Raw genomic sequence first — 15407 nt, 5'->3', positions numbered from 1 at the left:
ACTGTGCATTGCAGCTTCAAAAGTACTTCATTGGCTGTAAAATACTTTGAGACATCCATGAAAGATGCTATATAAATATGTATTTAGTTTTTGGGCACTAGACATATCCAGGTTTTCAAGTTATTGGAATGTTCCTGTGTTGAGAATGTAGCAGTTGCCATTTTACAAATTATAATTTTGGAGGGAATTGTTTGGGTTTCTCTAGTGGCTCAGTGAGTAAATGCACCTTGGATCTGGTCCAGTTCAATTTCAGGCCTGCATTCGATTACCTTCCTCAGTTGGAATAAGGCACCTTTCTCACTATGTGCAGGGGATGGAAGAGAAATTGGCCTGTTTCCTTCTCCTGATTGTTATGCAGTGTTCCGTGTAGGAAAATATGAATGTGTGGATGTCAGGATAGGATTAAGTTTGGATTTGCAGTGATGGTTGATACTTTCTTGGCATTACAGATAAAGAATGTTTATTTGACTTGAGGTGTAGGAGAATTGCTGTTGTTTCAGCTGCAATCCAACATAAATTGCTGTCTTCAATAAAAGACAGGAGAAAAGAAGCTTATTTTTGATTGGAGGGGAGTGTAAGGCAGGCTGCTGCACACTTTATTTTTGATGAAATGTTGTTCATGATGTGTGACCAAAATGATGGAGAGTTCATCAAAATATGCAAAAAATTTTTACATGTAGTGCCTCTTTTAAAATATTATGGATAATCTAGCTGAGCTTAACTGTAAAACAGGATAATGCATAGAAAAATATCGAAGCTTATTTCCAGCATAACCTGTGACTGGATTGTGCTGGGTTATAATTGTTTATGTTGTAGTATAATAAGAAATGTAGGAGTAAATACTAAAAGCTACTGTAATTACTGAGTGTGCTTGATTCTTCGAATGTAGCAACGTTTTAGAAATCCTGAGGGAGATATTATGATGTAACAACTATTTAAGAAATTGCCACATGAAATACAGAGAGCGATCAGAGGTCTCATTGTGATGTCATTCTCATTTCGGGTAGTCAGGTCATATCAGAATTATGACCAAAATATATCCATATTAGTTGATGTTCTAACGATTTAAAATAGCTGATGTATGGCAAAAAATTAATCGTGCACATTAGTGTTTATTTGCATGGTAGCACAGTGGTTAGCACTGTTGCTTCACAGCGCAGCGACCCGGGTTCGATTCCCAGCTTGGAGTCTGCACATCCTCCCAGTGTCTGTGTGGGTTTCCTCCGGGTGCTTTAGTTTCCTCCCACAAGTCCCCGAAATACATGCTTGTTAGGTGAATTTGACATTCTGAATTCTCCCTTGGTATACCCGAACAGACGCCAGAGTGTGGCGACTAGGGGATTTTACCAGTAACTTCATTTCAGTATAATGTAAGCTTATTTTTGACACTATTAAAAATTATCATTATTATTCTGGATGGTACCAAAACAGAATTCATGTATATGCAATTTGATGAATCGTTTCACACTTTGCCACTCAATGCATCACAAAATGTCTTCTTAACATATCTCTAACTTAAATATAATTGTTTCAAATTATAATTGTGAAATTTTTTTGCAATTATTTGCATATAATCTTGATGTGACTAGACGTAAGATCTGGAGAAAGAATGCATTTTTTGCATTATATATATTCAAAGCACTTTTGAAAGCAGTAGAATTAAGAGCAATGTCCATTACTTAGCAAAACAGCATAATCTAATGAAGAAACGAGAAAAATTCAATTAAACTGAATTGTTGCAATGCTGACATATTATTTATTAAGTTAGAGCATTATGTGATTTGGTTAAGTGAAACTTTTACAATTATGTATTCATACCATTAACTAAATGAAACTTAAAACCAATATGTTGAGGTCATGCTACAGAGGGCAGTGAGACATTTTTACTTCCACAAATGAGACAGACTCGATAACTTATGACCATAAACAGTTCAGATAAATTATGGCCTGTCTCGAGAATGGGGAAAAAAATCATAATTCATTGACCTTTGCTGCATATTCTATTTAGAACACTTATAATTAAATGTTTTTTCATTAATTTAAGTTTGATTTAGTTTTAATGAGGAGTATTACAAGCACAATGGTGTTTCTGTTTTCATGCCAGCCAGTAAGTTATGTGATCTGCCTCTTGGCTCTTTCAAAGGGTGATTGACCCCTTTATTTCACTAATCGGTTTTAAAATGAAATTTTAGCTCCATGGTTTGTTTTGTGACCAAAGACATGTATGCAAATCTTCAAAAAATGTATTAATCACTCTGAAGGATGATTCAGTTTCAAACAATGGTGAAGCAAGTGTGCTACCATAACCAAGTGTGCTACCATAAACCTTATGGTCATAAACTTTATGGATATGATAGGAAAACAGCACATACCTTCAGTAATTATACATGATCTGTGTTGATGATATCGGTCCTCTGGAATTAGAGTTTAAATCTGTTTTAAATATCATGTCCCCCCCTTTTTCCTTCTCTGCACTACTTTCCCTAGCAGAGAAGAGGGGTGAGTAGCTTGCTTCACGCCTTCTTATCATGTCATTCGTAATATATTTCCTAAAAGATATACTGGAATTGATGTAAGTTGATTCTCTCTTCATCTTTTGTGGAATGCTTTTTACTTGCTCTAACCACATCCTTCACATGGCAGGATTGAAATCAGCAATTTCAATTTAAACAGATTTTAAAAGAATGTTTAGAACTGTTCATCCATGAGTGAGTATATATGAAAATGTGTCAAGTGCGGCAGGCAGGTCGTAGCACTTGCAACTCTAGAACTGGTCAGCTACAGAAATGCATCGATTGATGAGGAGAACACAATCCAAAATGTTATGGTTCGGTCTTTCGGAATTAGAATGTTGACATAGAAACGAAATGAAATGAAAATCGCATATTGTCACAAGTAGGCTTCAAATGAAGTTACAGTGAAAAGCCCCTAGTCACCACATTCCGGCGCCTGTTCGGGAATGCTGGTACGGGAATTGAACCGGCGCTGCTGGCCTGCCTGGGTCTGCTTTAAAAGCCAGCTATTTAGCCCTGTGCTGAATCAACCCCTGAAGGCACAAAGTTACACATACTTCCCAGCATTCAGCAGACGTGAAAAAAATCTGTTGACTGAGCTGAACTAATTTGGCATGCATAAATGATCGGTACTTTGTTACTCTTGAACATTTCTGTCTGAGATTGTTTCTGCATCAAAACACTCCATTTGAAGTCTTCATAGGTTGGAGCAAGATTTTATTGGTTTGTAAATTATGCATTTTTGTTTCTTTCATTAAACTATGGGATGTTAGTGCTGTGGAATGGGACACTTTTGATTTCAGGCACATAGTTTCAGTATCTTCAATTCGGGTGTATCACACTTGCATACAAAGGAAAGCCCATTGATCCCAACCTCGTGTGCACTCACTCTTACACCAGTTTGGTATTTTTCTATTTTGCAAACTATCTATTCTGAGGTCTGTTTGAGCAGATTTGCCAATTAGTGCTGAATTATTGTTTTGTGCGGAATGCCAATAGATTATCATAGAATTCATAGAATTTTGAACACTAAGGGCAATTTATCATGGCCAATCCACCCAACCTGCACATCTTTGGACTGTGGGAGGAAACCGGAGATTGAGATTTCCCAACATTATTTTACGTAGAACTTCACAGGCAGCAGAAAGGAAGTTTTCATCCCATTAGTTTACTGACCTATGATTAAAGTTTTATTTGTTCATATGTAAGTATTAAATTCAGTTTCAAAGACAATCTAAAAGCCTCCATGAAGTTCTACTCTATTAATGTCAACACATGGGAAGCAGGTGTTCATTCTGACCTAAATGGTGATCTATCATCCAAAATAGTGTCAAGACTATCCCAATCAACAAAGACGGCCACTGAGAGAGAGTGAATAAGGAAACAGACAGAAAGAGAGGGCAGTTGCTTGAGTCAGGAATCTGCCGCGATCTCTACTGGTTGTCCTCACTGTGGGAGAACCTGCAAGGCTAAAATGGGCCTCATCAGCCATCTGTGAATCTACAGTCAACACTGATATCCCAATTTCACCCAGTCATCTGCCAGAAAGAATCATCCTGGACACAAGAGACTTCTGACCGATACATTGAAGTAACAAGTTAAATCTAGCTTCCATCCATTGAGGGGAAATCATTGGGCCAACATACCTCCAGAGGTTTTATATTGTTTCAATCACTAAGAAATATAAATCTTCTTTAACTCTTATATTGCTACTTTCCACATCTGTGTAGGTAGAAAATCCATCGATGTTGACACTCATGAGAAGGTTCTAGAAAAATAGATAAATTATCAAAACTGAATATTGTTAGATCGTAATGTTGTTATTCGCAAATTTGTATGAAACAATAACTTGCATATACATGACACCCATTATCTCAGGATATCCGAAAGCACTTTGCACCCAATAAAGTACTTTTCAAGTGTAGTTCAAATGTAGAAAATGTGACAAGTCAATTTGCACAGAACAACCTCCCCAAACAGAAATGTGATAATACTGCAATGATTTGGTTTTGTGATGTTGATTGAGAACTAAGTATTGCCAAGGAAATCATGGATAATCCCCTTTCTCTTCAAAATAGTGCCCTGGGATATTTCACATCCACCGTGGAAAGAAGGTTTGGCTCAGTTTAACGCCTCATCCGAAAGATGGCACCCTGACAGTGCAACACTCCTTCAGTACTGCAAGGTCTCCGGAGAGACTTGGGCACAAGAGTGCTACAAAGTGAGCTTTTAAGCCTGTATGATTTTGTATTAAATTTCTTAAATGTAAAATACTTCGAGCTTTCATTCCAGTCTGCTAAGATTTTCCCTTTCCATGCTTTCTATTATTTTTGGTCCATCAGCTTATGTTTTTTTTTAGAAAATATTTTATTGAAGCATTTGTAATTTTCACAATTTAACATATTGACATTTCTATAACAACCACGCGGGCCGACGCACAAAAAAACCCCCTAGAAGAACAATAAATAATAAACCACGTTCCCACTTATTCCACCCTGTCCCCAATTGCCCATATACTAAGTTCCCTGTCCTTAGCTAACATCGCCATGCCTCCTGTTTTCCTCCACCCCCCCGCCCCCCCACCCCCCCACTTCAATGTTTATTGAAGAAATCGATGAACGGCTGCCAGCTCCAGGTGAATCCCTGTATTGCTCCTCTCAGAGCAAACTTGATTTTCTCCAGACTGAGAAACCCTACCATATCACTAACACACACTCCTGACTTTGGGGCTCCGAGTTCCTCCATTTCCGTAAGATCCGTCTCCGGGCCACCAGGGAGGAGAAGGCCAGAATATCGGCCTCCCTCCCCCCACTTTGCCCCGGATCATCCGACACCCCAAAATTTTGCCAATTTTGGGTTCGGAGTTACCCTACCTTCCAGGACTTTGACATAACATCCGCAAACCCCTGCCAGAATTCCCTCAGTTTTGGACATGCCCAAAACATATGAACATGGTTAGCCGGGCTACCCCCACACCGTCCACATCTGTCCTCCACCTCCCCGAAGAACCTACTCCAGGGTACCATTATGTGGGCCCTGTGGACTACCTTGAACTGAATCAAGCTAAGTCTAGCACAAGACGAGGATGCATTTACCCCTTTCAGGGCTTTTTCCCCACAGTTCAGTTTCCAGCTCCCCTCCTAGCTCCTCTTCCCACTTTCTCTTCACCTTTTTGATTGGGGCCCCTTCCCACTCTATCAATTCCCTGTATATGTCCGAAACCTTCCCACCTCCAACCCCTGTTTTTGACAGCACTTTATCCTGTAGTCCCCTTAGGGGAGGCGAGGAAAGCCTGGAACCTGCCTCCGTCCAAAGTCCCGCAATTGAAGGTACCGAAACCCGTTCCCATCCGTCAAATCAAACTCCTCCTCTAATGTCTCCAAGATCGGAAAGCCCTCCTGGATGAATAGATCCGTAAACCTCTCAATCCCTGCCCGCTGCCATGCCTTAAAGCCCCCATCCATCCCCCCCAGGGCAAACCGGTGATTGTCACAGATAGGTGACCACACTGATGTCCCCTCCAGTCTCATATGCTGCCTCCATTGCCCCCACACCCTTGGGGCGGCCACCACCACAGGACTTGTAGAGTACTGGGCCGGCGGGAAAGGCAGGAGCGCCATCAGTAAAGCCTCCAAATTCTGCAGGATTGCTGCCTCCATCAGCTCCCAGACTGACCCCTTCCCCACTACCCACTTCCTGACCATCGATATGGTGGCAGCCCAGTAATAGTTAATAAAGTTCGGGAGAGCCAATCCCCCTTCCCCGCGGGCCCGTTCCAGGAGTGCCCTCTTTACTCTCGGGGTTTTACCCGCCCATACAAACCTTGATATCACCACATTCACACTTCTGAAAAAAGCCTTTGAGACAAAATTCGGGAGACACTGAAAAAGGAAAAGCAGTCTCGGAAAGACCGTCATCTTCACAGTCTGAACCCTCACTCCCAGCGTCAGTGGGAGCATGCCCCATCTACAAAAATCTCTTCTCATTTCATCCACTGCTTTGTCCAAATTTAACTTGTGAAGCTGCCCCCAATCCTTGGCCACTTGAATCCCCAGGTACCTAAAACTCCTCCCAACCACTTTAAAAGGTAGGTCCTTCAGTCTCCTTTCCTGCCCCCGTGCCTGGATCATGAACGTCTTGCTCTTTCCCATATTTAACTTATAGCCTGAAAATCGCCCAAATTCTCCCAATACCTCCATGATTTCAGTCATCCCCTGCACCGGGTCTGTGACATTAAAGCAGCAAATCGTCCGCATAGAGAGAGACCCTATGTTCCATCCCGCCCCCTCACTATACCCCTCCAGGCATTCGCTGCTCTCAGGGCCATTGCTAAGGGCTCTATGGCCATGGCAAACAGTAATGGGGAGAGCGGGCATCCCTGCCTTGTCCCCCAATATAGACTAAAGTATTCTGACCGAGCTCGGTTAGTTCTTATGTTTGCCACCGGGGCCTGGTACAATAACCGGGCCCACTCCACAAATCCCTGCCCAAACCCAAACCTGCCTAAAATATCCCATAGGTACTTCCACTCCACCCAGTCGAAAGCCTTCTCCGCATCCATGGCAACTACCACCTCAGCCTCACGTCCCTCCGCTGCCATCATTACTAAATTAAGAAGCCATCTAATGTTGGATGTCAGGTCCCTGCCCTTTATAAATCCTGTCTGATTCTCCCCAATTATCTCCGGGACGCAATCTTCTATTCGAGTGGCCTGGATCTTGGCCAATAAGTTGGCCAATCTACATTCAAGAGGGAAATTGATCTGTACGATCTACAGCTCTTTGGCCTGTACGATCCACAGATCCTTGTCTCGCTTCAGGATGAGAGAAATTGATGCCTATGATAACGTTGGGGGGAGTACTCCCAGCTCCTTAGACGCGTTAAAAGCCTTAACCAGGAGCGGCTCCAGTAACCCAGAGAATCTCTTCTAAAATTCCACTGGGAATCCATCAGGTCCCGGGGCTATACCCAATTACATCACCCCCAGTCCATCTATCACGTCCCCAAGCCCAGTCGGGCCCCCCAGGACCTCCACCAGTTCCTCATTTACCTTTTGAAACTCTAACCTCCTCAGGAGTTGATTCATGCCCTCCTCCCCAACCGGGCATTCTGACTCGTACAGCCAGCTATAAAATTCACGGAACATGTCATTCACTGCCCCCGGATCCATCACCACCTTCCCCATCATATCCTTTATTTTCCCTATTTCTCTCGCTGCCTCCTGTTTCCTCAGCTGATGCGCCAGCATCCTGCTAGCTTTCTCCCCATGTTCATATATAGCACCTTTTACCCTCCTCAGCTGACCCTCCACCTTACCTGTGGAAAGGAGCCCAAACTCCATTTGAAGTCTCTGACGCTCCTTCTTCAGGAGCTCCTCATTTGGAGACTCCGAATATCTCCTGTCCACCTGTAAGATTTCGCCTACCAACCTGTCCAGCTCCAACCGCTCAGTTTTATCCCTGTGGGCTCAAATTGAAATAAATTCCCCTCTAATAACCGCTTTCAGTGCTTCCCAGACGACCCCAGCTGCAGTCTTCCCCGTGTCATTGATCTTTATGTACCCGCAAATAGAGTCCCTCACTCGCTCACAGATCTCCTCATCCGCTAACAGCCCTGTATCTAGTCTCCACTGTGGGCGCTGGGACATCCCCGTGCCTGCCCGTAGGTCTATCCAATGTGGTGCTTGAACTGAAACCAGTACTCGGTGTCCTCAACCCCTGCTGACAGTGTTTTATCTAATACAAAGAAATCTATCCTGGAGTACACCTTATGTGCATGTGAGTAGAATGAATATTCCCTGCTCCTTGGTCTCTCAGATCTCCATGGATCCACTCCTCCCATGCGTTCCATGAATCCCCGCAGTTTCTTCGCCATTGCTGAAATTTTCTCGACCGGTGCAATCTCGGGTCCAGGACCGTAATCAACTTGTGTTTTTAATGGACCATGTACAATCAGGTAAACTCCAACCATTCTTCATAATTTTATGGAAAAAGTGTAGAAAGGTTTTTCTCTGATCCCTAAAGGTACAACACGTAAAAATCAAGGATTATTAGTTTATATTATGTACTCCAGCATATGTTCCAGTTTATTCCACTATATTGCTTTGTATTTGTGTTTATAACATTCAGGGTGGGATTTTCCCTGCTTTGCAGTAGGTATGGGAATGGGTGCGAAAACTATGTTTTTGTCAGTACTTTCCATTTCCCGTTCATTAATTATGCACACATGGGACACATGTTGGAATGCTGGCTGGAGGCAAGTGATTCGCTTGCCACACCATAAGATCACCACTTTCTTTTTCTCAATCACTGTGGCACAGGACTGCTGCAGATCACACATAGTCCTCAAAAGAGAAGAAGGCAGAAGCCCCCAAGTCCAGTGACGCTTCCCTCCAATGCCTGCTGGATGCCATGCTCTCTACCCCAATGGTGGCTGCAGGAGGACCACTGACTTGGGAGACGGTAGCAGTGGTGGTTGGCACTAACTCTGCACAGAAGTGGTCAGCTACTCAGTGCAGAAAGATGATGAATGCTCGCATTCATCTACCAGGGTAAGTCAACCCATCGCAACTCACACACTCAGAAGGCCATCACAGGGCTCTCACTCGCTGCCAGCTCTCACTTGCTACGATCAACATCCTGGGGTTACCTTTGACTAGAAACTGTAGTGCACTAGCCATATAAATCCTGTGGCTACAAGAGGAAGTCAGAAGCTAGGAATCCTACAGTGAGTAACTCACCTCCTGACTCTCCAAAGTCTGTCCATAATCTACAAGGCACAAGTCGGAAGTCTGACGGAATTCTCTTCCCCTGCCTGGAGGAGTGCAGGTTCAACAACACTCCAGAAGCTTGACACCATCCAGGAAAATGTGGCCTGCTTGATTGGCACCCCATTCACAAACATTCACTCCCTCCACCATTGATGTACAGTAGCAGCAAGTTGCAGGAATTCACCAGGGCTCCTTGGACAGCATCTTCCAAACCCACAACCACTACTATCTAGAAGGACAAATGCAGCAGATACATGGGAACACTACAAGCTGAAAGTTCTGCTGAGCCAGAACCGGATGACAAGCCTCCAGACTTGGTCCTAAATCAGTTGCTGGGGTGAATATTAGGAAGGGATATTAGCTGCATTCCTCCGATTGCCATGTAGGATGGAGGAGCCTGTCAACATTCAGTCTGAGATGATAGAGCTGGCATGCCAAAGCATCAAAGTCAATACTGGCAGGTTGGTGGCTGCTGTGGAGACCTTGGTCCAGGACACCAGTCCTGCACTGCTGCAGGACCAGCATTCCATCGCTGTAGCCCTTGGTAGCATCCATGCACAGGAGGCAGTCGAGGCATCCAGATCTCACCCCAGCTACCCCTTCTCAAGGAGTCAGCCAAGGACACTAGGGCACCCATAGGGAGGAGGACCAGGAGTTGGACACCCCAGGGTCATCCTGCCGGGTGAGTCCAGGACTCCAAACAATTCAAATTCCCTCTTCCTGTGACCCTCCCACCTCCAGCTCCACAGCCCAAGGAGGGTGCACCTGTCCAATAGCAGAACACCCAAAACAGGTTGGGGCCCTCCAGATCTCAGCTCTCCAGAGGACACCCGACAAGGTCATCACAGACAACAGTCTGTAGAAGTTGGTAGGCTGCCTCCACCTCCACTGTGGATGTCGGGGAAGCACCAGGCTCTACAGGTGGGGTTAGGAAAGTTAAAAAAGATTTAAGAGCATGGATGTTTACAACAGGTATATTGTGTACAGAAACATAAATTGAAAAGCACCCATTTCACATCATCTCATGTGTATGCTTCCCTTTTATGATAAGCTGTGTTATCAATCAGGTGTGATAGCATGGTCGTTTCCCCCCCTCCCCCCACAATGTTTTGCAGATGTCCTATGATGGGCCCCTCGTCTATATAGTTTGCTTCCATATGACCACAGTGTGTGCCCCTTTTGTACATCATTCTTGACATTGGTGATGCCTTGACCTTAAAGTTAAGTGTGCTTTCGGAATGAATCTCATTCACATTCTTTGCAGGGTCATGTCATGTTATTTTTGTCTGTGTAACATTGAGTCAGAGTGTTCCCCATCTCATCTGCATTTTTGAACAGTAAAGGTGCAGTACACAAGGAAAAAAATCCTTCATGCATAGAGAATGGCCATTTCTCTCAGCAGAGTTTTCATGCTATGAACCCATGCACAGAGCTTGTGTACGCTGCTGTCAGCCAACTGGGTTTTCAACTTTGAATGTATGCATGCTAAGTGTACCAATAGGTGGGGGCACCTTGCTACCTCATAGTGATGAAATGTGGCCCTTCTCATCCACAATTATTGTCCTGGTGCTCAAAACATACAACCTTGAACATGGCTCACCCTGTATGTGTGTTTCTTGTGGGGACAAAGCTCTTGTTACAAACATGTGATTCAGCGTTGTGCGTCCTTACCCTAGCACTCGGCACGGTCACTGATGCCAATTCCAAATGTAATTTCTGGCGGGCAATGGAGGCTTTGTGCATGTTGCACATGGTCACTTTAGACAATGTGGAGGGGAGCAATACGATAGGAGCCAGAATGTTCTGAAGTTGAAGTGTGGTCATAATTAGCAATGACGTGTGCCCTTGAGGACTTCATGGTGTCTCAGCATTTTTGACTTTGCAAGCGCTGGGCTGGCCATGAGTGCACAATGCCTATGTTAAAGAAGAAGCATTTTAATGTCTGGCAGGCGAGTATTTGGTCCGCATCCATATTAAGGTGAGGATAAATGCAACCTAGGATTCCCAACTGAGAATGCAAATGTCCGTGTAATTTGGAGGAATGCACCACAGAGGATGATGTCATCTACAAGTGGATTCACAGCAGCAAAACATCATTGGCTGCCTTGCCCCAAGTGTAATTTATCTGATTGACCATTAATGTTACTCTGAGTGTGTAGTTCCATTGGTTGAGATGAATGTCCTTGGGAAACCTTGCCAGATTGAAGACATACAGCAACGAGACCACTGAGGATCAACCAGCAGGGTCTTGTAGGTGTCGTTATGACTGGGATGCTGGAGAGATACTTGAAGAAGCAACGTCGCCCAACATCTGGTGACGGGACGCCCTCCACCAGTTAGCCCATTTTCTCCGCAAGGACACATGCTGCTGAGGGTTCACCATTGGGTGCACAGTAGCACAGTGGTTAGCACTGTTGCTTCACAACGCCAGGGTCCCAGGTTCGATCTTGGCTTGAGCAGCTGTCTGTGCAGAGTGTGCACGTTCTCCCCGTGTCTGTGTGGGTTTCTTCCGGGTGCTCCAATTTCCTCCACAAGTCCCAAAAAATGTGTTGTTAAGTGAATTGGACATTCTGAATTCTCCCTCCGTGCACTCAAACAGGTGCCGGACTGTGGTGACTAGGGGCTTTTTACAGTAACCTCATTGCGGTGTTAATGTAAGCCTACTTGTGACAATAGAGATAATTATAGATTATTATTATTATCATCTTTCAAGGGTTCAGGACAGGAGTGAGCCAGATGTGTAACTATTCACTATCATATTGAAAGTGTATGGGTGACACGAGAAGAATAGCAAGTTGGTGGTTCATGCTGGCCCATGATGGAGTGCACTTGTCCAAGAGGGTACTCACTGCAAATTGTCATCCTTCTGGTGGAATCTTGTGGTTGCCAGGGTCTCAAAGGCACACCTGCCTCAACCGACACGTGCTACGACTTCTTCCCTGCAGCCTCAGCTTCCTTGAACTCATGACCCTCATTCTCTTTGAGGACCTCCTCATCAGCTCCTCCATCTCTTCATCTGTCAGATCCTCCCGCTTTTCAATGCCAGCTGTGCAGCACTCAGCAAGCCATGTTGATCCTTAAGAACCTCTGGGGACTGTACTGGGGTGTTCTGCAGATCTGTCCACGCATAGGTATCACAAACCTATGTTGTGCTCCAACAATAATGGCATGAGCCTTGATATCTTCTCTCTGCAGGACCGCCACCTCACAGTCGTCATCAGCCACATCTTTTGTGGGTACCCTTTATAATCGAGGAACCAGCCCTAGATTCTGTGTGGTCCTTCGAAGCTGTCTGGGATCTGCGATCTACTTGAGATGTAAGAGTCATAGTCATTTCCTGGGGAAACCTGCATGATCATTTTTTTGTGGTCACAGACCCCCTGTAGATTGAGTGAGTGGTAGCCTTTGTGATTTATGATTTATCTACTGAAGTGCCTATTGCCTTGGAGCATTTATAGCCACATGAGTGCAGCCGATGATCTGCTTCACCATGGAAATTAGCAATCACAGCAATGCCTGTTCTCCAGATTCTGGTTTGCTTTGTCTTTCGACATTGATATAATTGTAGACCTTGGCAAAAAGCTGGTCCTTGAACTCATGAATGCATTTCTGCATGAATGCTCGAAAGATCCCACTGAGGTCCCCAGTGGAACCATGGGAGGAATCACTGGTGTAGATTTTAAAGCAGCCATTACTTTTACAACCATCAGCAATTGATGCCTTTGCAGTCTACATGGCAGAAATTCCTGGAGAATGTGGAAAATGTGAGGAACCTGTTCCGTGGACTTGTGAAGCCATCAGCGACACTTATCTCACTCATTTGCAGAAAACAATGCAAAGTTTGTCGACCGTGGGTCTTGCAAGCCGCTTATGCACAAAGTCTTCGTAAGCCTCATCCCCTGTGTCTAGAGGAGGCCCTGCTGGTCTGTGGTCTTGAGGGCATTGCTCCTCCTCTGGCAATCCAGGTGCCTCCAACACAATATTCTTCTTCTTCTTCTCTACTGCCTGTAAGTTAAAATGTAGGCAGTGATAAATCCAGCCTCTGTCTTCCTCTCTGCAGTATTAATGAGAAACAGGAAGTATCATTATGAGTCTCTAAAAGTCAGCCCGCCATTGATGGGTGGAGTGATTATTGCAAACGGGTTTCATGATGATAAAATCGATATTTGGCCTTCTTGTGATATTTTCTGATCCTGCCTGCCATGATTGGGGCTGTAAAATCCCCATCTCAGTTTGTTCTTCTGAAAATATTCATGCCGCCCTATTGTAAAGTATTAACTTTTGAATAATTGCTTTAACTGGGAGTGTGCTCTACATGTTCCTAACTCTGAGAGAGTAACTGGATTGGTGTATATTTTGTGGTCAGCGTTGCAGAGATGTCACTTGCTGTTGACCTTGGCTAATATTGTCCACAAAGATATAGCAATTGCTGTGATTATGAATTTAATGCTCTTATTAATATACAACAGGGTTGTATCTTTTTCAAGCAGCAGGACCATTACCCTCTGGACCTTATTGCAGTCTTGGTTAATACATGAACGGGAGTTGTTTTCGAGAGATGAGGTTGGAGTGAATGCACTTTATGTTGTGGTAGCATTCAACTTGCCAAGAAACTCCAGTGAAATTGAATTCAGTTGGGGAAAACGGAGTATTTGAGTTTGGGAGTTTCAAATTATTTGAACCGTGTTGATTCTTTAAAAACTCCCAAGGTAAAGTTTATGTTTGGTCTAGTTTAGTCAATATCCCTATTGTTCGGTCACTTGGAATTTTTCAGTAGCTATAGTTATCCTTCACCTAAGAAATTAAATGCTCATTGCTATCACAGTGACTTTGTATTCAGTTTGTAAGTCACAATTGAATGCAGGTCTGACGCAATGTTTCTACAGTTGCATTACTTCTTGTTTGTTGGGTGATGTACAGTTAAATAGTAGGTAGAGCTGAATAATTTTGTAATGGATTTTCTGTTTTGATTCTTTTAATTAGGATGATTCATTTAAGTAGACTTCACTGTATCATGATCAGTTCAATTGGTAATTGCTTGCTGTTCTCGAATCAAAACATGTGTTCCAAATAGGTACTGTGGCTTAATGTATGTCATTAGAGGGAGGGCTAGGTAGGAACATCAAAGGGAAGTTGATGTAGTTTTAGTGGGACTTGTCAACATAAATTTATAGGCATATTAAGGAAATCATCAAATGACTGTGAGAGTCGTTTACTGGTGGATGATGCCTAATTCAAATGCTTTCTGACAACAAGTAACAGCAACTACCACCCCCGCCCCCCTCTCCCTCCCCCGCCCCCCTCTCCCTCCCCCGCCCCCCTCTCCCTCCCCCGCCCCCCCTCTCCCCCCCCCCCCCCCCCCCCCCCCCCCCCCCCCCCCAACAAAAGTGGAATAATGAAGTATCCGTTAAAACTGTGTAAGCTCAACCATATTTACATAGGTAAGTACAATTTTAACAAGCAATTCTGACAAATCAGTTGTGGAGCAGTGTTGCGTGTAATTACTTCACCAAGGGTTTGCCTTTCAAAGCTTAGCCTTAAGTGGCTTGACTTGTATTTCCTTGTCTTTCAGCACTACTCTAGGTTTTTGCAGACATGAGAATCTAAGCAACTTCTCGATATTTTGGAAACAGCCAGTTTAGAAAACACAAGCAGCTTCACTCGCAAAAGTTCTTCTCAGATTCTTGCCGAGTTTTAATTTTGAGCAGCCTTAAAAATTATCAGGAGACAAATGGAGAACCAGACTAAAATAGTACTTTGCCCTGGGAAAAAAAAAGTCGAATTCTACTTTTGAAAATATTATGTATCAACTAAATATAGTTGGACAGATGTAATATGGTGCATCAGCAATGCAGAAATTCTAATTAAGGATGTTTATTTTAAGTTAAATAGGTATTATGACACTCTTTTTGTCCAGAAGACAGTTTGAAATGTATGTTTCTCCTCCGCCACAGCCTAGAATTCCTACAGGACGTCACGTCCGAACCTTCTGATCTGTACTTGCAACAATTGTATGCTGTCAGCCAATCAGCCAGCTGTCATTTCCTCACCCAAGAAAATCTTGTTTGGGTAAATTTGTGGGTCCAGTAATTATTCTATTGAGCAGATTTGCATTTGAAACCTTT

General features: G+C 43.8%; 1 long non-coding RNA gene across 9 annotated transcripts in view; it reads left to right on the top strand.

The window, feature by feature from the left end:
- LOC119971332 overlaps positions 1-15407 on the top strand; it is a 508049-nt gene that overhangs the window by 51482 nt on the left and 441160 nt on the right. For 7 of the 9 annotated variants that reach the window (XR_005461812.1, XR_005461817.1, XR_005461809.1 and 4 more), the window contains one exon: positions 4592-4734. The exons of 1 other annotated variant lie outside the window; for it this stretch is intronic. This is a non-coding gene — a long non-coding RNA (uncharacterized LOC119971332). Of the gene's footprint in view, positions 1-4591; positions 4735-8329; positions 8469-15407 lie in introns of all 9 variants that reach the window. One more of the 9 variants, XR_005461808.1, reaches the window with a different exon arrangement.

Source organism: Scyliorhinus canicula, chromosome 9, assembly GCF_902713615.1.
Source record: "Scyliorhinus canicula chromosome 9, sScyCan1.1, whole genome shotgun sequence".
NCBI classification, from domain to species: Eukaryota; Metazoa; Chordata; class Chondrichthyes; order Carcharhiniformes; family Scyliorhinidae; genus Scyliorhinus; species Scyliorhinus canicula.
The sequence above is the reverse complement of the archived record's forward strand: the minus strand, read 5'-3'. Positions and strand labels throughout refer to the sequence as shown.